The sequence below is a fragment of the Talpa occidentalis genome, unplaced genomic scaffold (assembly GCF_014898055.3).
Source record: "Talpa occidentalis isolate TD23 unplaced genomic scaffold, MPIMG_talOcc4v2.1 talOcc4.16, whole genome shotgun sequence".
NCBI lineage: Eukaryota > Metazoa > Chordata > Mammalia > Eulipotyphla > Talpidae > Talpa > Talpa occidentalis.
The window spans coordinates 77,976,343-77,997,249 of record NW_023601653.1 but is presented as its reverse complement, the minus strand read 5'-3'; the positions used below and the strand labels follow the sequence as shown (position 1 = coordinate 77,997,249).

General features: G+C 42.6%; 1 protein-coding gene and 1 pseudogene across 1 annotated transcript in view; one reads left to right on the top strand and one right to left on the bottom strand.

Moving 5' to 3' along the window:
• The window catches only part of SCN8A (sodium voltage-gated channel alpha subunit 8), a 164,924-nt gene extending 148,360 nt beyond the window's left edge, over positions 1 to 16,564 (bottom strand). Inside the window, exon 1 of the mRNA XM_054696632.1 lies at positions 16,543 to 16,564. The gene's annotated coding sequence lies outside the window, so the exon portion shown is untranslated. The remainder of the gene's footprint in view (positions 1 to 16,542) is intronic.
• On the top strand, positions 4,220 to 4,374 carry LOC119247936 (60S ribosomal protein L39-like; annotated as a pseudogene).
• Positions 16,565 to 20,907: the final 4,343 nt, after the last annotated feature.

Below are 20,907 nucleotides of genomic sequence, written 5' to 3'. Positions count from 1 at the left end.
AATAACTTACCCAATTAGGGTTCCACTTGGAAAGAATATGCTATTCACTTTAAAACAGTATTTTTTCAGGTTAATTTTATGGCTACTTTAGTTTGTTAAAAGTAACTGAAGCAAAGACTAACATAATCAAAGCCAAATAAATATGAAAAATTTTAAACATTTCACTCATTTGATTTCTGGTCTCAGATGTAATGTCCCAAGAATTGTTATTAGGAAAATACTCTATTATGCTGGAAAATTCATAGTTCGGATTTTCTCAGAAAGCCTTAATTTCAAATAAACAACACAAACCACATAAAAAGAAAGCCCTAAATGACAACTCTTTGGTCTCCATAACAGTAAATATGTCAAGACTGCTTCTTACATAAAAACTTCTCACACCCTATGTGCTAATGTAGAACCAGAAAGAAGGAAAAAACACCCACTTTCTGTTTGCAGGGTTTGTCCCACCATCAGGACAGGGAAGGTTAAGAGCTTTCACCTCCCCCCTATGTCCGCAGGCATGATAAAGTAGGTCAGAGCACATGACCTGTGCTTAATAAACACCCGAGCTTTTGGTTTCAGTTAAGATGGAGTGTCCACTCTACCCTGCCTCTCCCACTAAATTCAGTGAAAACCTCCACATAGAATTGCTTCCTTGCTTTACCTGATGAATCTGAAAAGTCACTGATAACAGGAAGATTGGGAGAGAAAAATCAATACTCAAAATAGTATGAAACCAGCAGAGTTTCCCTTTTTTCCTCTTCTGGTATCTCCTAACCTGGACTCAAAGATAATCTAAACCCAAAACTATACACCAGATACAGACGAGAGAGCGACAAGAGAACTCTCTTTCCAGTCCAAGAGCCCCTACAGGTCAAGGGAGTGGAGGAAATACCCCCGTGTCGCCTGTCTCCTCCAGTCTCTCAGCCCCACACAAGACAATGGGCGGCGGGCGGCAATCACAGCAGTAACAGGAAAACCTTCCTCTGACCAAAGGAACTGAGAGCCCAGGAGCACACGGAGAGTCTCCATTGCTTTGTTTTCTCTCCCCATCTTCTTGCCATTTGGTTCCCAAGGGAAATGTCGTCACAGGAGGTACAGGCAGGGCAGAGCAACACAAGTCTCAGCTTTCTAGCAAGAGGAGCAGGAGAGAAGGAGAGGGAAACATTTTATCTGGAAATTTGGGGGTGAAACAAGAGGAGGAGGGAGTTTAATAAGGTTCTATGGGAAGTCCAGAATCATTCCCCAGTTGCACATCCATGCATCTGAGTAAACAGCATACAAAAGATTCTGACAACTGATCTATGGGGTACACTACTCCCCGGGTATAAGACTAGCCACTGTCTGGTACATATGTGGGATAGACACGAACAACACAGCAAATATTTTGAAAACTGAGCAGATATTGGACCCCAGCCCATAGAAAGCAGGTAAGTACCTGTAATCCGAACCTAATTGGTTTGATCCTGCTAAAACAAATTAACAAGAAAATAAACGTCTATAAAATTTAAAGAAAACCCAAAGGGCCATAATACTCAAAATGTCCACGACACACATCCAAAGGGATATACAAAGAAACGTGACAATCTTAACATCTCACAATCAACTGATATCAACCAACTCCAAGGAATCAGAATTATCAGATGAAAAATTTAAAGCAGCTACTATAACTACACCAAGAACTAAAAGGCAAATATTCTTAAATTGAGTGCAAAATATAGTCTCAACAAAGAAATAAAACACTAAGAAAAAGAAACAACAAAAAAACTTAGCCAGAAAACACATCAATGAAAATTTTTAAATTTGCTGGGTGGACTCAATGGTACAATTGAGATGCCGGAAGAATCACTGCACTTGAAGATGGATCAACAAAAACTATCCAAGCTGAACAACACAGAGAGAAAAAAGACTGAAAGAAATGAAAGGGGGAAAAAAGAACAGACCCTCAAGCACCCGCTGGACAATTCCAAAAATGTCTAATATTTATATTGCCAAAGACTTATAAGAAGGAGAAGGCTTGTGATGCAAAAAAAAAGATTTTTGAAGAACAGTTAAAACTTTCCAAATCAGGTAAAAGCCACTAACTTACACATTTAAAAAACTCAATGAGGTCCGCCCTGATGGCGCAAGGGGTTAAGCACAGCACTATGAAGCAATCCACAGCCACTGCAGCACGAGTTCAATCCCCCACCAGCCAGGGAGCTACCCACATGGCACAGCAGACCTCTCCTGACTTACCCGCTGCTCCCCTCAACAGTGCACTTCGGTCAATCTGCCTGTTCTGTTCCCCACTGTCTCTGGTGAGTCCTCTCGCTCCCCACACCTCTGGCCTGTGCCCCCAGCTCTTGCATGCATAGATAATCTTTTTTTTTTTTTTTAAGATTTATTTATTTATTTATACAAGCACTGGGTACAGTCAGAAGTGCGGGAGGGTGAGAGAATTCACCAGAGCCAGAGCGGGGAGCAGAGCAGGGAGCAGAGCAGGCAGAAGGACCGAAGTACACTGCTGAGGGGAGCAGCGGGCAGCAGGAGAGGTCTGCGCGCCATGTGGGACCCTCCTCCGGTGGCCGGGTTGCAGCTGGGGATCGAATCGGCACTGCAGAGGCTGCAGGAAGTTTAGCAACCCAGCGCTCAACCGCTGCGCCACTGGGGAGGCCCGATAAATAAATCTTTAAAAAAAAAAAAAAGTTTTAAAAAAACTCAATGAACAGCAAAGAGGATAAAATTCAAATTGTCACCCAGTGAAAACTAAATCTAAGAAAAAAATCTTATCAATGAGAGAAAAATGATGCATTACCCACAGGGAAACGGTAACTCACATGTCTCATTAAAAAACACTGAGGACAGAAGGCAATGGAACTTATTTTTAAGCAGTTAGAAAACAACAACTGTTAATCCAGAAATCTATATCCAGAGAAAATACCCTTCAAAAACAATAGTGAAATAAAGTCAAATAAAGAAAGTCAAAAGAATTTAGCAGCAGCAGACCTGGCAAAGCAATGCTATTGGAAATCCTTCAGCAGAAAAGCAAATGATATTACAGGCAACTTACAATTTGTGGGAAGAAGGAAGAGCAATAGAAACAGTAAATATCTAAGTAAATGTAATAGCCTATTTTATTTCTCTTAAGTCCTTTAAAATATGAATGATGGTTGAAGCAAAAATTGTAACATCTAATGAAGTTTTCAGTGTATGTAGATGTAATTCATATGATAATTACAACAAGAAAGGAGAGGATCAACCAATTTATACAGTAGTAAAATTTCTACATCCCACTCGAAGCAGTAAATATTAGTTCTAAGTAGACTGAAAACTGACTATAGTGAATTGTAACCGCATATCAACACCAAAATAACTATCAAAGGGATATAGTGAAAAAAACTCAATAGATAAAATAGAATACTGAAAAGATTTAAATATTGAAAGGGACACAAAGAAACATAAAACAGAGGGAACAAGTAGAAAACAACAATAAAATGGCAGACCAAAAACTAAAATACCAATTTATATTAAATCTAGGATTTAAACACATCAATTAGAAGAAAGATTATCAGAATGGATTTTTTTAAAAAAGAAGATACATTATATGTTGTCTACTAGAAATCTACTAAATACAATGATGTATGTAGGTTAAAAATAAAAGGATATTAAATGGAATATGGCAGCCTGGATTGGATCACGGAACAGGAAAAGTACGTTAGAAAATCTGATGAGGGGCCTCCCCAGTGGCGCAAGGAGTTAAGAGTCAGCACAATGAAGCTATCCGCAACTACTGCAGCACAAATTCGATTCCCAGCCAGGGAGGTGACCCACATGGTGCAGCAGACCTCTCCTGTCTCGCCTGCTGCTCCCCTCAGCAGTGTATTTCAGTCAATCCACCTGTTCTGTTCCCCACTCTGTCTCTGGTGAATCCTCTCACCCCCTCCACCTCTGGCCCGTACCCCAGTTCTTGTATGCATGAATAAATAAATCTTAAAAAAAAAAAAAGAAAAAGAAAATCTGATGAAATGCAAATAAAATTCCGTAGCCTCTTCAATAGAGTACTTACATCAATGTTAATTCTTTAGTTTGGATGAATGTACTATGATTATATAAGGTGTTAACATTAGGGGAAACTGGGTGAAGAGATATAGTAACTCTATACTATTTTGCAACTATGATATATCTGAAATTATTTCCAAAAAAAAAAAATTGTTTTAAAGTAAAAGAAAGGAGAAAACAAAACCTGTTCCTCACCATGTCCATGCATGAGACTTTCAGATGAAGCAATTCCTGGTCAAGAAACAAAAGCAGAATTGTCCCATTCCCCAATGGATTTGGATGAAAACCGGAAATAAAATCAGGTACAACTTTGCAAGGTGACACTGGAGGAGAAGCAAGCTAGGGCTATAAACCCCACGTGAGGCGGCGCACATAGTGATGCTTCATCAAGGTCACCAGCATCTTGCCACATTACATGAAAACATCGTATTTGGTTATATTTGTTTAGGAATCATTTTTCTCTTTGTACTCTCTTCTGTACTAGGTTGGCTGGTAATAAATATGTGAGACCTTTGTTTGGAGGGGGAAAGGTAGAAATATACAAATATACCATGAAAAACGTGAATCAACCCACAGTGGCTATACTAGTATCAGACAAAGTAGTCTTTAAAACAAGGAAAACTACCAGGAATAAAGAGGGAGATAGAATAATGACAAAAAGGTCAATTTACTCAAAGATATAACCAACCATCCTAAATGTATATGCATCTAACAAAGAAACTCAAAATGCAGGAAGCAAAAATTGATAGAACTGAGGAAATAAATATGCAAATCCACAATTTGCAATAATAATTTATAACTAAATAATTTTTATTTTTATTACATTTTAATTTTTTTAAAAGGAAAAATCAAGGACACAGAGCAGCTAAACATCATCGGCCAAGGATATAACTGACATTTATAGACATTTTACAAGTAACAACAGGATATACATTCTTTTTTAAGCGCACATGAAACAGCTACCAAGACAGACTATACCTTGGGTCATAAAATAAACCTGAACAAATTTAAAAGTATTGAAATCATAGGAATTATGTTCTCTGACCACAATAGAATTACACTAGAATCAATAAAATTAAGATTCTGAAAAAATCTCCCAACACTCAAAACAACACATATCTAAATAATTCATAAGTCAAAGAGGAAGTTTAAAGGGCAGTCAAATTCAACATAATCAAAGTTTGTAAACTGCAGCCACATCTGTGCTTAAAAGGAAATTTATAGCATTAAAAGCTTACATGAGAAAAGAAGGTCTCAAATCAACAACTTAAGTTTCCATCTTTAAAAAAAAGGGAAAATTAATTCAAAATTAACTCAAAACAAGCAGAAGGAAGAAAAGAAAGGTAAAAACATAAATTAATGACACTGAAAATAGAAAAATAGAGGAAAACCTACAAAACCAAAAACTGTTTCTTTGAAAAGATAAATAAAACTGTAAGATTCTAGTCAAACAAAGGAAAAAAATGAATATACAAATTATCAATATCAAGAATGAAAGCAAAGATGTTACTATAGACACAGATATTAAAAGGATAATAAGCTACTACTATAAATATGAATATTTGATAATGAATAACCACAATATACTGCTATAAATAAACATACCATTACATACATATACTACATATAATTTCAACATTTTAGATGAAATGGATCAATTCCTTGAAAGTCACAAAGTACTAAAACTCACCAAAAACCCAGAATGAAATAAATAATCTGAACTATTCTGTGTCAAGGAAGTAGTTAAACACTTCATTCATACTCACACATTCAGATGGCTTTACTGGAGAATTCTACCAAATTCTCAAAAAATCAATTCTACCCATTCTCTTCCCAAAAATATTAAGGGGACTCTGACTTTGTTACCAGGACAGCATCATCCTGATACCAAAGACAGCATTAGAAAAACCAAAAACTACCAACATCCTTAAGAACACAAATTCCTATACAAAATTCCTATAGAAGAGTAACAGATCACAAGCACGTGGAGTTTATCTCAAGAATGCAAGGGTAGTTCAGTATCTGAAAGGTCTTTACTGACTACAAAAAGCTGGGACAGAAAGGCAACACCCTGAGCTCAGTCTTGGTTCTAAATGACCACTGTATACTGAAGGTGGACACTTAGGGTCCACTGGCCACTGTCCTGTACCCCAGCTACATGGAGGAAGTTCACATAAGTCAAGCCTGACAGCATGTATCCGCAGATCAAGATTAATTAACTGAGGGCCTCCCCGGTGGCGCAGCGGTTGAGCGCTGGGATACGAAGCTGCCCGCAGCCTCTGCAGCGCCGGTTCAATCCCCGGCTGCTCCCCGGCCACCAGAGGAGGGTCCCACATGGCGCGCAGACCTCTCCTGCCGCCCGCTGCTCCCCTCAGCAGTGGACTTCGGTCCTTCTGCCTGCTCTGCTCCCCGCTCTGGCTCTGGTGAATTCTCTCACCCTCCCGCGCTTCTGACTGTACCCAGTGCTTGTATAAATAAATAAATAAATCTTAAAAAAAAAAAAAAGATTAATTAACTGAAATAGAAAACAGCTCTGGCTGGTAAGGCCTAACTTTCTGTCTGCTTTCATCTATTAGAATCCTCACAGTTGCTGCCTTTAATTCAGTTTGCAATCTCAGATACTACAATTCTCAGGCAGCACCTGGAATAATAGCAAATGATCAAAGAAAAAGCCACTGAGTTGCAGTGAGAACAAAAGTCACCCACTTTGTCTATGAAAAGGTGCATAATTCTTTTTCTGCTTTTTCTGACCTGAATGTCAGGAGAGAATAGTAAGGGAAAAAATAAGTTAAATGCCCATAAATGGAGAGAAGGAAAGATTCCAACGACAAGAGAAGGGTAGAGGTTCACAAAGATTAATCAGTGAGAATGCACAGAGAATAATGATGGTGGAAGATTTAGGTTTTCCTTAAAGAAATACTAATATTAGGAGCTCAAAGGGGAAAAACATTTTGTGGAGAAAGGATCAAAAATCAGAAATAAAGAGAGCATGCTAACTGAGACACTCGGGGCTAGACTACCAACGTTTATTACAGAACATACCAAGATTTTCCAAATAGAAGATTCTGTTTCCAAACTTTAAAAAAGCAGAACCATCTTTAACTACTTCTTCCGTCTCTACCATGTGAACTTATTCACCAAGTTCTTCTGAGTCTTCCTAACAACTTTTTCCTTACATTAGAAAAATGTTACTTAAATACACATTTACAGGACACACATATAATTACATTTATTCTCCTTCCTTCCCATCGTTATCACTACTATCCTAGTCCAAGTCGTCTTCGCCACAGCCAGTTTGGCCAAATCACTCATTTAACGAGGTGTTTGATTTTGTCCCATTACACACTGCAGCCCTATCATCCTAAAGCATCACAGTACATCTTTGACGATGTGTCATCTCAAGATCTGCAATTACCTCCATTGTCTGTAAGGATAACTGCAACTGAAAAAAAAAAAAAATCTTTACTGTTTAGCTCTATCCTCTCTTCGCAGGCTTATCTGCCAGGGGTAGGAGGGGCGGATATGTTCCTACCCCAGCCCAACTAATCTGTTCACTGCTCCCCCAAAACACTTTGTACATTCTCACCTTACTTTGGCTCACACTCTTCTACCCAACCATTCTGTAAAGCCCAGCTCAAATCACACTTCTTCCATCAACCTACCTCCAATCATACCAACTTGAAGCTCTCTTTGGTGGAAAAAAATTTATTTCTCTTCTATATCATTTATTTGGCAATTAAACCTTTTTGTTATTTTGACTATTTCACCAAGTTCTTAAAATGTAGGTCTATCATCAAGTAAGTTCCTAAAACCTAGGTCTATCATCTTTCAACACCTGCCATAATACTCACTCTTAGTTGCTATCACTAAGTATTTTGTGGTCAAAAAAAGCAATGGCCTCACAGTCCTCAAGGCCATGTCTTCCTCACAGTCCTCAAGGCCATGTCTTCCTCTGTACTTTGATTTTCATAGGTAACTCTCCAATGGAAATCCTAAAAAGAAATGTTTTTTGAAAGGGCACAGCTTTGGCCCAAACTACCATATTACTTTAAGTAAATCAAGAAATCATACATTTCACTAAGAAAAATAGAACAAAGGGGAGATTGCTGATTTAAAATAATCTAGGAAAGACAAATCCCCAAACTGTTTTAAGTTTTCCCTAAAAGACAATGTAAATAAGTGTGTGTGAATATGTGTGTGTGTGGGGGGGGGGGTTTACTGGGGAGACAGAAATGTAAATAATAAAGACAGGGATACAAGAGAGAAAGTGATTACAGTAGTCTCCTTTATACCGTACATACTATAAAAGACTTAATGTTGAACCTTTTGATTTTTAAAACCCTGTGCCTCTGTTAACTGACAAACAAATGGAAAGAGGTACTTCAAGACAGAATGGAAGACACCTTCAACCAGAGCACTTTGAGGAAATGTTTTTTATATCAAATGACTAAAACTCCTTTTAAAAAAGAGGCCATAAAATAAACATCTAAGAATGTTATTAGATTTTTTTGCCATAAGACAAGGAAATATTCTCCAGGTTTCCCAATGCAGGGATTAGATAAAGAAACCAATTTGCAGCAAAGTTCTAGCAGAGCTCGGGATAAAATAAAATAAAAACCTTCCCAAGGCTCTGTGCACTATCTAAAAGAGCAGGAGCTCGCTAGCTCGGCAGTACAGACACAAGCAAAGGAGTGTGCAGAGGGGAGAGAACGCCTTAAAAAATGCACAGCTCCCCAAGTTCACATCCAAACTCTCTTGCCCATCTTCACTGCACTCATTCTACCACTTTCTCTCACTCCCCACTCCGATGATTCCTCACGCTCCCAATATTTTCTTCTCTATCACAACACAAATCTTGAAAAACGCCTATTTTCTTTAAGGCATCTCTCCCAGATATAAGACATTTTGTTTCTTATCGTCACCAAATTTTAGGAAATTCACTGAGAATTCTGTAGCACATGAGATTTCTGGGTATACTGACCTCTAAAGAAAGCTTTACCAGTCTCATTTGCAACCTGCTCAATTTTCCTCTGCAATTTAATAATAATGCATCAATTTGTTTTCATTTAAGAGCATTTTATTCAGTTTCTTGCTAGGACAAAAACAACAACAAAACACTAATGAATGTGAAGCCTAAGTCTATTGCATTATCTTAATTGAAGACAAGTTTCTCCTGAAACAAGAAACTAACCATGTAATAAATCAAGTCCTATTCACTTATAGGGCTGTCACTCAGCAAAATGAATGCTATTTCACATGGCTTCCAGTGAACATTAAACTTCTAGAGGCTCAGTCTTCAATTATCAGGACTATTAAAATAAGGGGCGAAAAGGAATAGATGAAAAACAAATTGCTTTTTCATTGATACAGTAGTTATGATCGCTTCCTTTATTAATCATTATCTGAAAACTAAAAGTACCATTTAAATTTGACTTTTCCTCCCTAAGTTCACTCTGGTAGAAATGCCAATGATCAGTTAAATATGCAAAATGTAGGAAAACAAATGACATGTATAATTCACAGCCTTCATAATCCATCCTTGGATAAATAAGCATTTATCTAATGTCCTAAGTCCCCAGGAATTCAAAAGATTTTACAGCATAAAAGCTTTACTAAACAACTAAACATGAAAGGATGCTGTCTGTCTTTTGAGGGATTTCAGCGCTTCTATTTTCAGCTCCTCGGAGGAGTCCAGTGGACACAGGATGCCTCTCCCTACCGCCAACGAATGTAAAAGTGCTCCAAGCCTCTCAAGCTAATATTTTAGTCATCCCAACCCAATCAACTCCTTCCAGGATCAAGAGCAAACTAAGAGTAGCTCTTAAGATTCTCAGGCTTGCAGATTTTATTCCATGCCACTCTCTTCAGTAGGATACATTTCCAAATACCTAAGGAAAATCTTTTTTTATAACTGAGGTAACATTGGTTTACAACACCGTGTATAATTTAGAGATACAGGATCACACCCTTCAGGTTTATGTCACCACCCCACAGGCACTACCATGGCACCCCCAGTCTTAAACCACAGTCCACTGTGTCCCCCTCCCTCTCTGGGAGACTCAATTCTACAGGCAGATTTCTACTGGTTTGGTTTTATGACTGTTTTGTTCGTCTATATTCCACATGTAAGTGAAACCATCTGGTATTTGTCTTTCTCCCAACTTACTTCACACCTAAGGGAAAGCTTAACTCATATTCTCTTTCACCTTTGCTTTTCTAGCTCAAGGGCCACCCAGAACTTTGCTCCAGCTCACACACTGGCCCGGCACCAATCCGCAGTACTGTTCTCTGGTCCTACACCAATTTCCGTCTCAAAACAAACAATCAAGTCCAGGGGTAGTTGAGGTCCTGGCTGGAAGTACTGGCAATGGGAGAGCATTTATGAGCAGCCAAGTGTGTGTTTTTATATGCAAGAAAGATAAGCAGGACCTAGACATGCTGACCTTTAAAAAAAAAAAAAAAAGTAGCTAGAATGGCTGCAGAAACAAAACAAGTGTGACTTCAATGGCTCTATTTCCACCGAGATTCTATTTATTGATACATCTTCTGTTCATTTTCCCTCATCCTTCCTGTCTTCTTGCTTCCAAAATGCTCTCTTTCAAAGATACTTCTGCCCTCCCTCTGCCTATCCTAGAATCGTTCATTATGCCCACTCACTAAGATATGTTTAGCTACCTAGGATAATGATCATTTCTTAAAATACAGCCAAAATTGTTCACATTACTTGATTATATGAACATCACAATATAACACCATTTAATGGAAAAAGTCTTTATGTATAAGCCAACGGACCTGCATACCCATGCCCACTCTACCACTTAACAATCCTATAACCCTGGACAACTTAAGCTCTGGGATATTCATTTTCCTCAGTTCTAAAATTCTAAAATGTGAATAATATTTGCTTTATTTAATTAATTGATAAAAGAATTTTAAGAGTTTTAATAAACAGTCACAAAAGAGTAATAATTACCAAGGGCAACTGGTTAGCGATGAAACCAAAATATATGAGACCCATTCAAATACAGCAGTTCAAAGATCATATAATATGAAAATCTAGATTGTGCTGAAGACAAAAGCAACTCCAAATACATATAACAACTTCATGCAATTAGAACATCCAGCTCAAAGGAAAACAAAGAGAGAAGCCTCAGCCTTCGAGGCCATTCTACTTTCAGATCTCAGGCTGTACCTAAAACCACCAGGCTGCCTCCAGGCTGGTGAGTGCCAGCACATTCCTTTTTGGTAGAGCGCTAGTCCAGAATAGTCTGAGAAGGAATGAGTTATGCTGGTGACTGTGGTGGTGGAGATCAGCGCGACAGTTGTACAGTAAAACTTTTCTCCGTTCGGTTAGCAATGACCATCTAAGTCAGGGTACCAGCAGATTCAACCCTCTACGCCAGACTGAAGATAAAGCAACAGTTGGCTTTCCAGACTACTGAAATTTAATACAGTACACTCACACACACACGCACGCACACACGCACTCACGCACGCACTATTATCAAATACACGTATACACACTAAGCAGTAAAATCCATGGAGGAAAACAAACTGATATATATTGAGCTCCATGCCAGCAACCCTAAGGAAGCAGAGATTTCATTTAATCCCACAAATACCCTGCACTGTGGGTATTGTTATAGATGAGAACACTGAGACTCACACAGATTAACCAACTTGCCCAAGGTCACAAAGCTATTAAGTAGCAACGTCAAGATTTGAATTTAGTTTTATCTAACTCCAAAGTCTCTACTGCTTCTAACTTTTTCTTCTCAATAGTCTAAGTTTGGCAACTAGGATCTTCATTTCACCTTAATTCCTGACATAGTCCTTAACTGAGTGTGCTGATTATGTCTCTATAACTTCACAATGGGACAGAAAAAATTTTTCTAGAAGACTTCTTTGTTTTTCTCTTTCTGCATTTTTTAGGTTGAATCACTGGGCTGGTCTTAATACCTGTCATAAAATGTTGCAGTAATTGCACTGAAAAGGTAAAAGTTGTGTTTTCCTCCTATAACATGGTTTTTGAGTATGGTATACTTTTCTAAGCTAGCTCTTGCCATTTAAAATGTGTTTGTGCCTAGTCCGATGCCTCACACATAGTAGGTACACAGTGAGAATATGTGTTAATTCATTCACTGAAGAAAGGTTTCTTTGTTCCTTCAGTTAACCTGCAAAATTTAAATCAAGAAACTACAGGAATCCAATTCTGTGAATGAATTCTTTTAAAGATAATTTGGAGGAAAATTTTTAAATGACTCAAAAAAAAGTAAACTGAAATATCTACAGCTTAACTCCCTAGACGGCTGACTAGTGGGCTATGAACTTAAGAATTTAAAAGTTTCTGTTTAAAAATACTATTATTCTGAGCAAATTCTGCTGTTTTGCTCTCACTACAAAAAGAAAAAAAAAAGGATTAAAAATGTACAATAAAACATAAACAACTGTTTTGATTAGGATGTTAAAACTAAAAGTGACTTCTTATTTTTTCAGATATTAAGCTCTTCTGCAACAATTATGGCAACTGATTTCACTCTGGATAAATTTTGTATTTTTAACACTTCCTATACAGTGTGCATTTTACCTTCTTTCTCACATATACTCTATAGGAACCAAGTATCCATTTATTCATCTATGTGCCGTCCAGAACAATTTGTTATATAATATCAGCACATTAATAATAATTATTTTTCCTTCCATTCATGGAATGTTTTTGATTTTAGTAGATATGTCTCTACTTTTCAAATAGGTACTAGTTTCTTGTATAATTTTTATGGAACACTGATTATCAATCTAACCAGCACAAGATTGACATTTGTCCCTGATATAACCTCAATCTATATGTCTTTTAATTTTATGTATATTGCTTTTTCAGTGACATTAAAGTAGTTCAATCACAGTAAAACCCAAATAGAATGAGCTACTTTAGTAAGTTCCCTACCAACAAAAGTATTCAAAGCAGGGCCTCCCCGGTGGCGCAGCGGTTGAGCGCTGGGTTGCGAGGCTGCCCGCGGCCTCTGCGGCGCCGGTTCGATCCCCGGCTGCTCCCCGGCCACCAGAGGAGGGTCCCACATGGCGCGCAGACCTCTCCTGCCGCCCGCTGCTCCCCTCAGCAGTGTACTTCGGTCCTTCTGCCTGCTCTGCTCCCCGCTCTGGTTCTGGTGAATTCTCTCACCCTCCCGCGCTTCTGACTGTACCCAGTGCATGTATAAACAAAACAAACAAACCAGCAAACAAATAAATAAAGCATGCCTCTATAAAAAAAAAAAAAAAAGAAAAGAAAAAAAAGTATTCAAAGCAGAGATCTCCCTAAGGTGATTCTTGTGCTGGGTGGGAGGTTCTACAAGGTGAATCTTATAGCCTCTTTTCTATTTGAGGATTTTAAAATAATTTTTTTGACAACTGTTCCTTAGTGATACAATGTATCACATATTGACCTGCTGAGCTCTTTTCCCAGCTAAATGTAAAAATCAACCCAGAGAAGATGCCCTTCTGATATGCTTAACTTAGCAAGCTACAGAATCACTTCTTGTAGAGACTAAATTAATAGTGTCTTACTGTTTGAAATTATTGAAATGTGATGAATTTATGCAGTCAGCAAGATGTCACTGCATGACTTAAATATGGATCTGTTGCAGCCTGTACATCATTGTCTCCATGAGGAACAGCCAAGACCAAGAGTTACGTGGGAGTGATAAAATATGATTAACTTGGCCTGTAACCTTAATTATAGATCCAGCTGTGCAAGCACACATCTACAAGAAAGCTTGGTGATAATAAGAGCAAAGAAAACCCACCTAAATGCCACAGAACAAATGAATGGATCAAGATGTGGTATACACACACACACACACACACACACACACACACACACAATGGAATACTATTCAGCAATCAAAAAAGATAAACTCATGATTTGCAGCACCATGGATGGAGCTGGAAGGGATTATACTAAGTGAAGTGAACCAGAAGGAGAAAGATAAAAACCAGACAGATGGTTTCACTTATATGTGCAACCTAGAGAAACGAAACAAAGGATCAGACAAAGACAACTTTAAAATGGATCCTTAAGCTAACCTTAAGATTTATGGCATGGGGTTTGAGAGGGAAAAAGAGATAGGGGGAGGGGAGAAAACAGGTAGGGGAAGACAGCACAATGGACTATGGGTGCTTTGCTGGCAGGCAAACTATGATGACCACTATGATTTCTCCCCGAAGGGAGAAATCCTGTATTGTGGAAAAACAAATAAGTATGCAAAATAATGAGATGTCATTAATAAAAAATAGTAATAATAAGAGCAAAGAAAAACCAAAACCTTAACTAGCAAGAGCGCCTCACCGCTGGGCTGGTCAGGGAACTGTCCTTTCAGCACCACAGCGAGCCGCCTTAGTGCACATCTAAACCCTGACAACCAAAGCTGGGTCATGAGAAAAATTTGTTCAAGCTCCCCATAAAGAAAGCAACAAGCAACTGCACGGTTGTTTGTTTTTAAGTATGCAATATTCCACTTCATAAGTCTTTATTGATTTAAAATAAAACCCTTCAAATATGTTGATAAAAAATTATAAAGCCCCAAATGAAAACCAAAGGACGCATTAAATATTAAGTCCGCCTCTGAAACTGAACCCAAGAAATCAGTAACTGGCCTGCACTATCAGGAATTGCTTTGCAGTTCCCACCATGAGCTCTACTAGAAACAACACATTTACACATACCCTGAATCAGATGTTCAGAGAACATGGAACATGCTTGCAGCCCTCTCCAGGGAGGGAAAGCCTCAATTTCTAGGACAGAGAATGCTTGCTGAATACCAAACCATCACTACCACGCTGCCCCCCCCCCCCCACTTTCAGGCAATCAAATTCTCTTTCAGGGAGAACTGAAGGCCTTATGGGTCATGAGTTCCAAAGAAAAAAACACTGCAGTATTTCAAGAACCAGGTTATAGCAATGTGCTGCAAAGCTTTCAGCATTTTTAAGTCTGATTCCCTGAGATTTCGCTCAGGATGGTGCTGGGTGGTAATGTTACCCGGCCATTTGCATTACACATCAAAAAAAAAAAAACACTTTTTTTTTTTTTTGAGGCAAGAAAAAAAAGGCCCCCACCCCAGTATCTTCTAATGCACATGGAGAAAAGAGAACTACAGAAAAACTGAGAAACAGTGAAAACCTACCCCACCCGAAATCTCCCCTGGAAAGCTAAAACATCCCCCAGCCCTAACACACTGCTGCCTCTCCAAAGGCTCTCCAGGTTCAAACTTGAGAAAACAGTTATAAAAAGCACGCTCCCCCTGCGTCCCCAAGGCCTTCACCTACACTTCCTGCTTCCATCTCTGCTTCTCGGCTACCCACTGTGCATTAAAAGCAGCTTCCCCTGAGTGGTAGAGCTTGCTCCATGCTAATTATTTCTCCCTCCCCCTGAATTTAGCCAGATGCAATGGAAAGTGCCCCCCCCCCATAGATGACACTCTTTTATTGTGAACATTGATGCAGAATGTCTGACTCTCCGGATATGCAATGCATTATTCTCCCATGCTTCAAAAACTGCAGAGTAAGTGAGGAAGAGGGCACAGGGTGGGGTAGTTGCAAGGAATGCACGGTTTGAAGCATCCTATTTATCAAGCTGAAAACTGGCTCCCTCAGTCCTGCTGCCTCTGCGCCTCGCTCTGCCCCACCTCCAGGCCGGGACCCCCGAAGGGGTCTGGGAGCCCTTGGCTACCCCGGGAAAGTTAAATGCCAAGTCTCCACCGGTGGCTGCCGCGGGCACCGCGCGGCTGGAGCAGGGCTCTCGGGTGAACTGCGGAGGCTCTGCGGCCCCCGAGCAGCCCGGGAGAAGCGGCGAGGAGGGTCCGGGCCTGCGGAGCCGGGCGCCCCGGCCGGGCCAAGGCCAGGCAGAGCCCGGGGCGCGCGGCCGCGGCCAGGGGGGCGGGCGGGGGCCGGGGCCGGGGGCCGAGCGCTGCGGCGGCGGCGCAGGGCGGGTGGGGGAAGGGGCTGCCCCGAGGTGAGGGCTCCCCACTGCAGGGGCCCTCGCCGGCCCTGGAGGGCCCCGGGGCCCCCGCCCCCGAGTCCCACAGCGCCCGGCCGGGCAGGGCCGCGTCCAGGTGAGGGACGGGGGTCCCGCCGCCCCTGCAGCCGGCGCCGCGGCTTCTGCAGCCGATCCCGGCCGCACGGGGTGAGGCCGCGGCGAGACGCGGGGGGCGGGGGGGGCTGCTAACGCGGCCCGACGGCGCACCCCGGCAGGGGCCCCGACGCTGCCCTCCGCCTCCCGAGGGGCGCCGGGGGCGGGGGCGCCGAGGACACCGAGGGTCCCCTCAGCGGCGGCCGCGCAGGGGCGCGGGGGGCGGCGGCCCGGGTCCCCGCGGGCCCGGCGCGGGGGCGGGGGGCCCGGGGGGGCCGGGGGCGGGGGCGCGAGCCGCCCCGCGCACTCTGCGGCAGACCGGCCGGGCGGGCGCGGCGCGGGGTCCGAGGCCGAGGGGCGCCCGGGCGGGCGGCGCCGGCGGGGCCGGGGCGACTTACGGCGGCGGCGGCGAGGCGGCGGCCTAGCGCGGGGCGCGGGAGGCGCGGCCGGACTGCAGAGGCGCCGGGCTGCGGCGCGCGGGACTGCGGCGGGCGCCATCTTGCCGCGCGCGCCCCCGCCCGCCGATCCCGGGCGCGCCCGCCGCGCGCCGCCGCCGCGCGCCCCCGCGGGGCCCCCGCCCGCCCGCCCCGCCCCCGCGCCGACCCCCGCGCCCCGCGCCCCCGCGTCCCGCCCCGCCCCGCGCCCCTGCCCCGCGCCCACCTACCCTGCAGCCCGCGCCGGCTCGCCGCAGCGCCGCCGCCCGCTCCGCTCCAGGCCGCGTCCCGCGCCGCCCGCAGCGCCCGCGAGGAGCAGGCCGGCCGGCAGGGGGCGCCGCGCACCCCTCCGCGCCCGGGCCCGCCTCCCCGACGCCCCCGGAGCCGGCGGGAGGGGCGCGGCCGGGCGGCCGGGCGGGCGCCCCGGGGTGCTGCGCGCGCGGGCGCCCCGCGGCCCTGGAGCGCGCACGGCCGCCCTTGAGCGCGCGCCGGGGCCGCTGCGGGCGCCGCCGGGGACCCCGGAGCTCCGCGGCCGGGCGGGGGCTGGGGTTCGGGGAGGTCCGGGGCGCCCGTCACACGCGGGGGGGGCCTTGGGGTCCCGTGCGCAGGGTCCTGGGGGCAGAAGTCGGGGCGGCCGTCGGGGCTGACGCTGTAGAGGTCACCTCAGTCCTGCTGAGCCTCAGTTTGTCCATCTGTCGAGGAGGCTTCAGCATTTGCACCGCCTGCCCCGCAGTCTGATGCCCGCGAGAGCGCTCGGCGCCCAGTTGTGCCTCTCCGGTAAAAAAATAAAAAGTTTGCCACCAGAAATTCAGTGGAGAGGGCGCGTGGTCAGGCTGACACTAGCCGGGGGGCCTGGCGGGAACACCCCCTCCGAGGCGCATTGTGCTGCTCTGCAAAGGCACCACCGCGCCTCCAACCAGACAGTTCTGCTGTGGAGAACTAAGGACGAGGATCCGCTTCGCACATGCACAACACTTGTGTTATAAATAATAACTGCATAAACACATGCCTTTTTAAATAGCTTCACCGAGGTGCATGTGACATATGATAAACTGCACATGTTTACAGGGGACAGTTTGGGGCCTATGTACACATCACTGCAGGTCATGAACGTGCCCCGCACCCCCAAAGTTCCCCCACGCCTCCTTGTCATCCCTCTAGGCATCTCTCTCCCACACTCACTCCCCCTCCAGGCAACCACTAATCTTTCTATTACTGTGCACTGGTTTGCATTTTCCAGAATTTTAAGTAAATGGAACCATATAGATGTAGTCTTCTTAGGCAGCTTCTTCCATTCGGCATACTTATTTTGAGATTATTTGGTGTTGATGATTCAGCTAGCAGCAGCATTCCTTTTGATGGCTGTGAAGTATTCCTGTAGGGATATACCAGTCACCTGTTGAGAGCATTGAGAGTTTTTCCAGGTTTTGCCTGTCACACATAAAGCTGTTGTGAGAATTTGTGTGCACATCTTGGTATGGACCTTTGCTTTTATTTCTCTTGGATGTAAATATCTAGGGATGGAATGATTGAGTTCTAGGGTAGGTATATATTTAGCAGGAAAGGACCGACTGCTCTCCAAGGTCATTTACCAGTTGACATTCCACCGAACAGGGTGGGAGAGTTCCTGTTCCCCACATCCTTGACAATGTCAGGTTTTGTTGGTCTTTTTCAATTTAATCATCCTAATAGTGTTACCTAATTGTGATTTTGATTAGCATTTTCCTAAAGACTAATGATTTGTAGCTTCTTTTCATGGGCTTATTTGTCGTCGGTAAATCCTCTTATTCTTTCTAGTATAATGTGGCATCGAAGTCACAAAAGCAAACATCTGTGCTTTGTTCCTCATCTAAGAGGCAAAATATTCAGTCTTTCACTCTAAGTATGATGTTAGCTGTGGGTTTTTCCTACATACCCTTTATCGTGTTGAGGAATGTGTCTTCTGATCCTACATTCCTGAGAGTTTTTATCAGAAATGGATGGTGAATTTTATACATCTCTTTTTTGCATATGGTTTTTCTTTTAGTCCCTTAATGTGGTGAAAGACAGATTGGATTTTCAAATGTTAAACCAACCCACATTGAGCATAATTTTTTTAAAAAGATTTATTTTTATTTATTTATGCATACAAGAGCTGGGATATAGGCCAGAGGTGCGGGGGGTGAGAGGAGTCACCAGAGACACAGTTGGGAGCAGAACAGGCAGATCTACTGAAATACACTCTTGAGGAGAGCAGCGGGCGAGACAGGAGAGGTCTGCTGTGCTGTTTGTGGGTTAGCTTTCTAGCCAGGGATTGAACCCAACCCGCAGTGGCTGGCGATAGCTTGACAACGTTGAGACTTTAATCCCTGCGCCATAAGGGAGGGCCCAAGCATGATATATTATCTTATTTTTTTGTATAGTTGAATTTGATTTACTAACATTTGATTAAGAATTATTATATTTATGCTTGTTATATGTAGTGGCCTATAGTTTTCTAGTAATATCTTGCCTGGTTCTGGTGTCAGAATAGCACTGACCTCATACAATAGGTTAGGAAGTATTTCCTTCTCTTCTATTATCCAGAATAATTTGTATAGAGTTCATATTATTTCTTCCTTAAATATTTAGTAGACTGGGCCTCGCTGGTGGCACAAGGGGTTAAGACACAACCTATGAAGCTATCAGCAGCCACTGCAGCACGAGTTTGATCCCTGGCCAGAGAGCAACCCACATGGTACAGCCAACCTCTCCTGTCTCACCCGCTGCTCCCCTCAGCAGTGTATTTCAGTCAATCTGCCTGTTCTGTTCCCCACTCTGTCTCTGGTGAATCCTGTCACCCCCCACACCTCTGGCCTGTACCCCAGTTCTTGTATGCATAAATAAATAAATCTTAAAAAAAAAAAAAGAAATAAATATTTAATAGAATTGCCCAGTGAAATCATCTGGGGCTGGAGTTTTGTTTGAGGGAACGTTTTTAAATACAAATCTAATTTCTTTAATAGATAGATATAGTAACATTCAGCTTTTTTACATTTTGTTGAGTGAGCTTTGATATTTATGTCTGTCCAGGAATTTTCACTTCATGTAAGTCACTGAATGTACAATAAGGTTTTCATGGTATTATGGTAAGATTTTTCATAGTATTCCCATATTATTCTCTTACTATCTATAGAGTGAGTATGGAGTATAGAGTGACTCCTCTCACTCCTCAGATTGGTCATTCATATCTTCTCTTTTTCCCCTTTGATTAGTCTGACTATAAATTTATCAATTTTATTCATCTTTTCAAAGAAGTAATTTTTGCATTACTGATTTTTCTCTGCTGATTTTCTTTGTTCCATTTAATTGATTTCCACTCAACTCTTTATTATTTCCTTTATTCTGCTTACTCTGAGTTTCCTTTACTCTTTTTTCCTCTAGTTTTATAAAGTGGAGACCATAGATTTGAAAGCTTCTTTTCTAAAACAGCCATTTATTGCTATAAGTTCTCTCTAAATATTGCTTTATCTGCATCCCCAAATTTTGATATGTTGGATTTTCATTTTAATTCAGTTAAAGAAACTTTCTAATTTCCCTTTTGATGTCTTCTTTGCCTCATGAATTATTTAGAAGTATAGTACTTAGTTTTCAAATATCTGGAGATTTTCCAAGTTTCTTTATGTTATCAATTCTAATTTTATTGCATTATGAATAAAATTATGAATTTTATTGAATTCTTTTATAATTTTTGAGACTTGTTTTATGGCCCAGAATATGATCTATTTTAGTGCACGCCCCATGTGTACTTGAGGTGTGTGTTAGCCGCTGCTTATTTGTGTATGTTTATTTGGTGTGGCCCTGATACCTCTTTTGTGAAGCTGCAGCTGTGAAAACTGGTGCTCCAGTGGCAGAAGAAAAGTCCAAAGAGTCAAGACTGACCACAACAATCGTATTAATTTGAAGGTTGGCAGGTCAGGATGGTTCTGCGGCGCAGATTAAGTAAACCAATAAAAGCTTATTGTGAATGACAGAGTTTGTTCCGATTTAATGGGCAGCCACTCAATGAAACAGATCTGCCCCTCCAGCTTCCCCACCCCTTGTCCCCAAATCCCACCTCACCAGTTGGAACTGGAGGGTGAAGATACAATTGAAGGGACGCTGCAGCTGAAGTGAAGTGTCTACTACTAAGGGACGCTGCAACTTTGAGTTCTGTTCTCCAGACCCAGCAGACATTCTCAACTAGCAAAATGCAATTAGGTTCCCCCACATCCTGACTCCTACACTATAGTTTTATAGTTTTCCCTACTCTTTTGTTTCTCCTTTCCCACTCCGCTGTTGGACATGAAGTAACGGGTGTGTGTGCGCTCA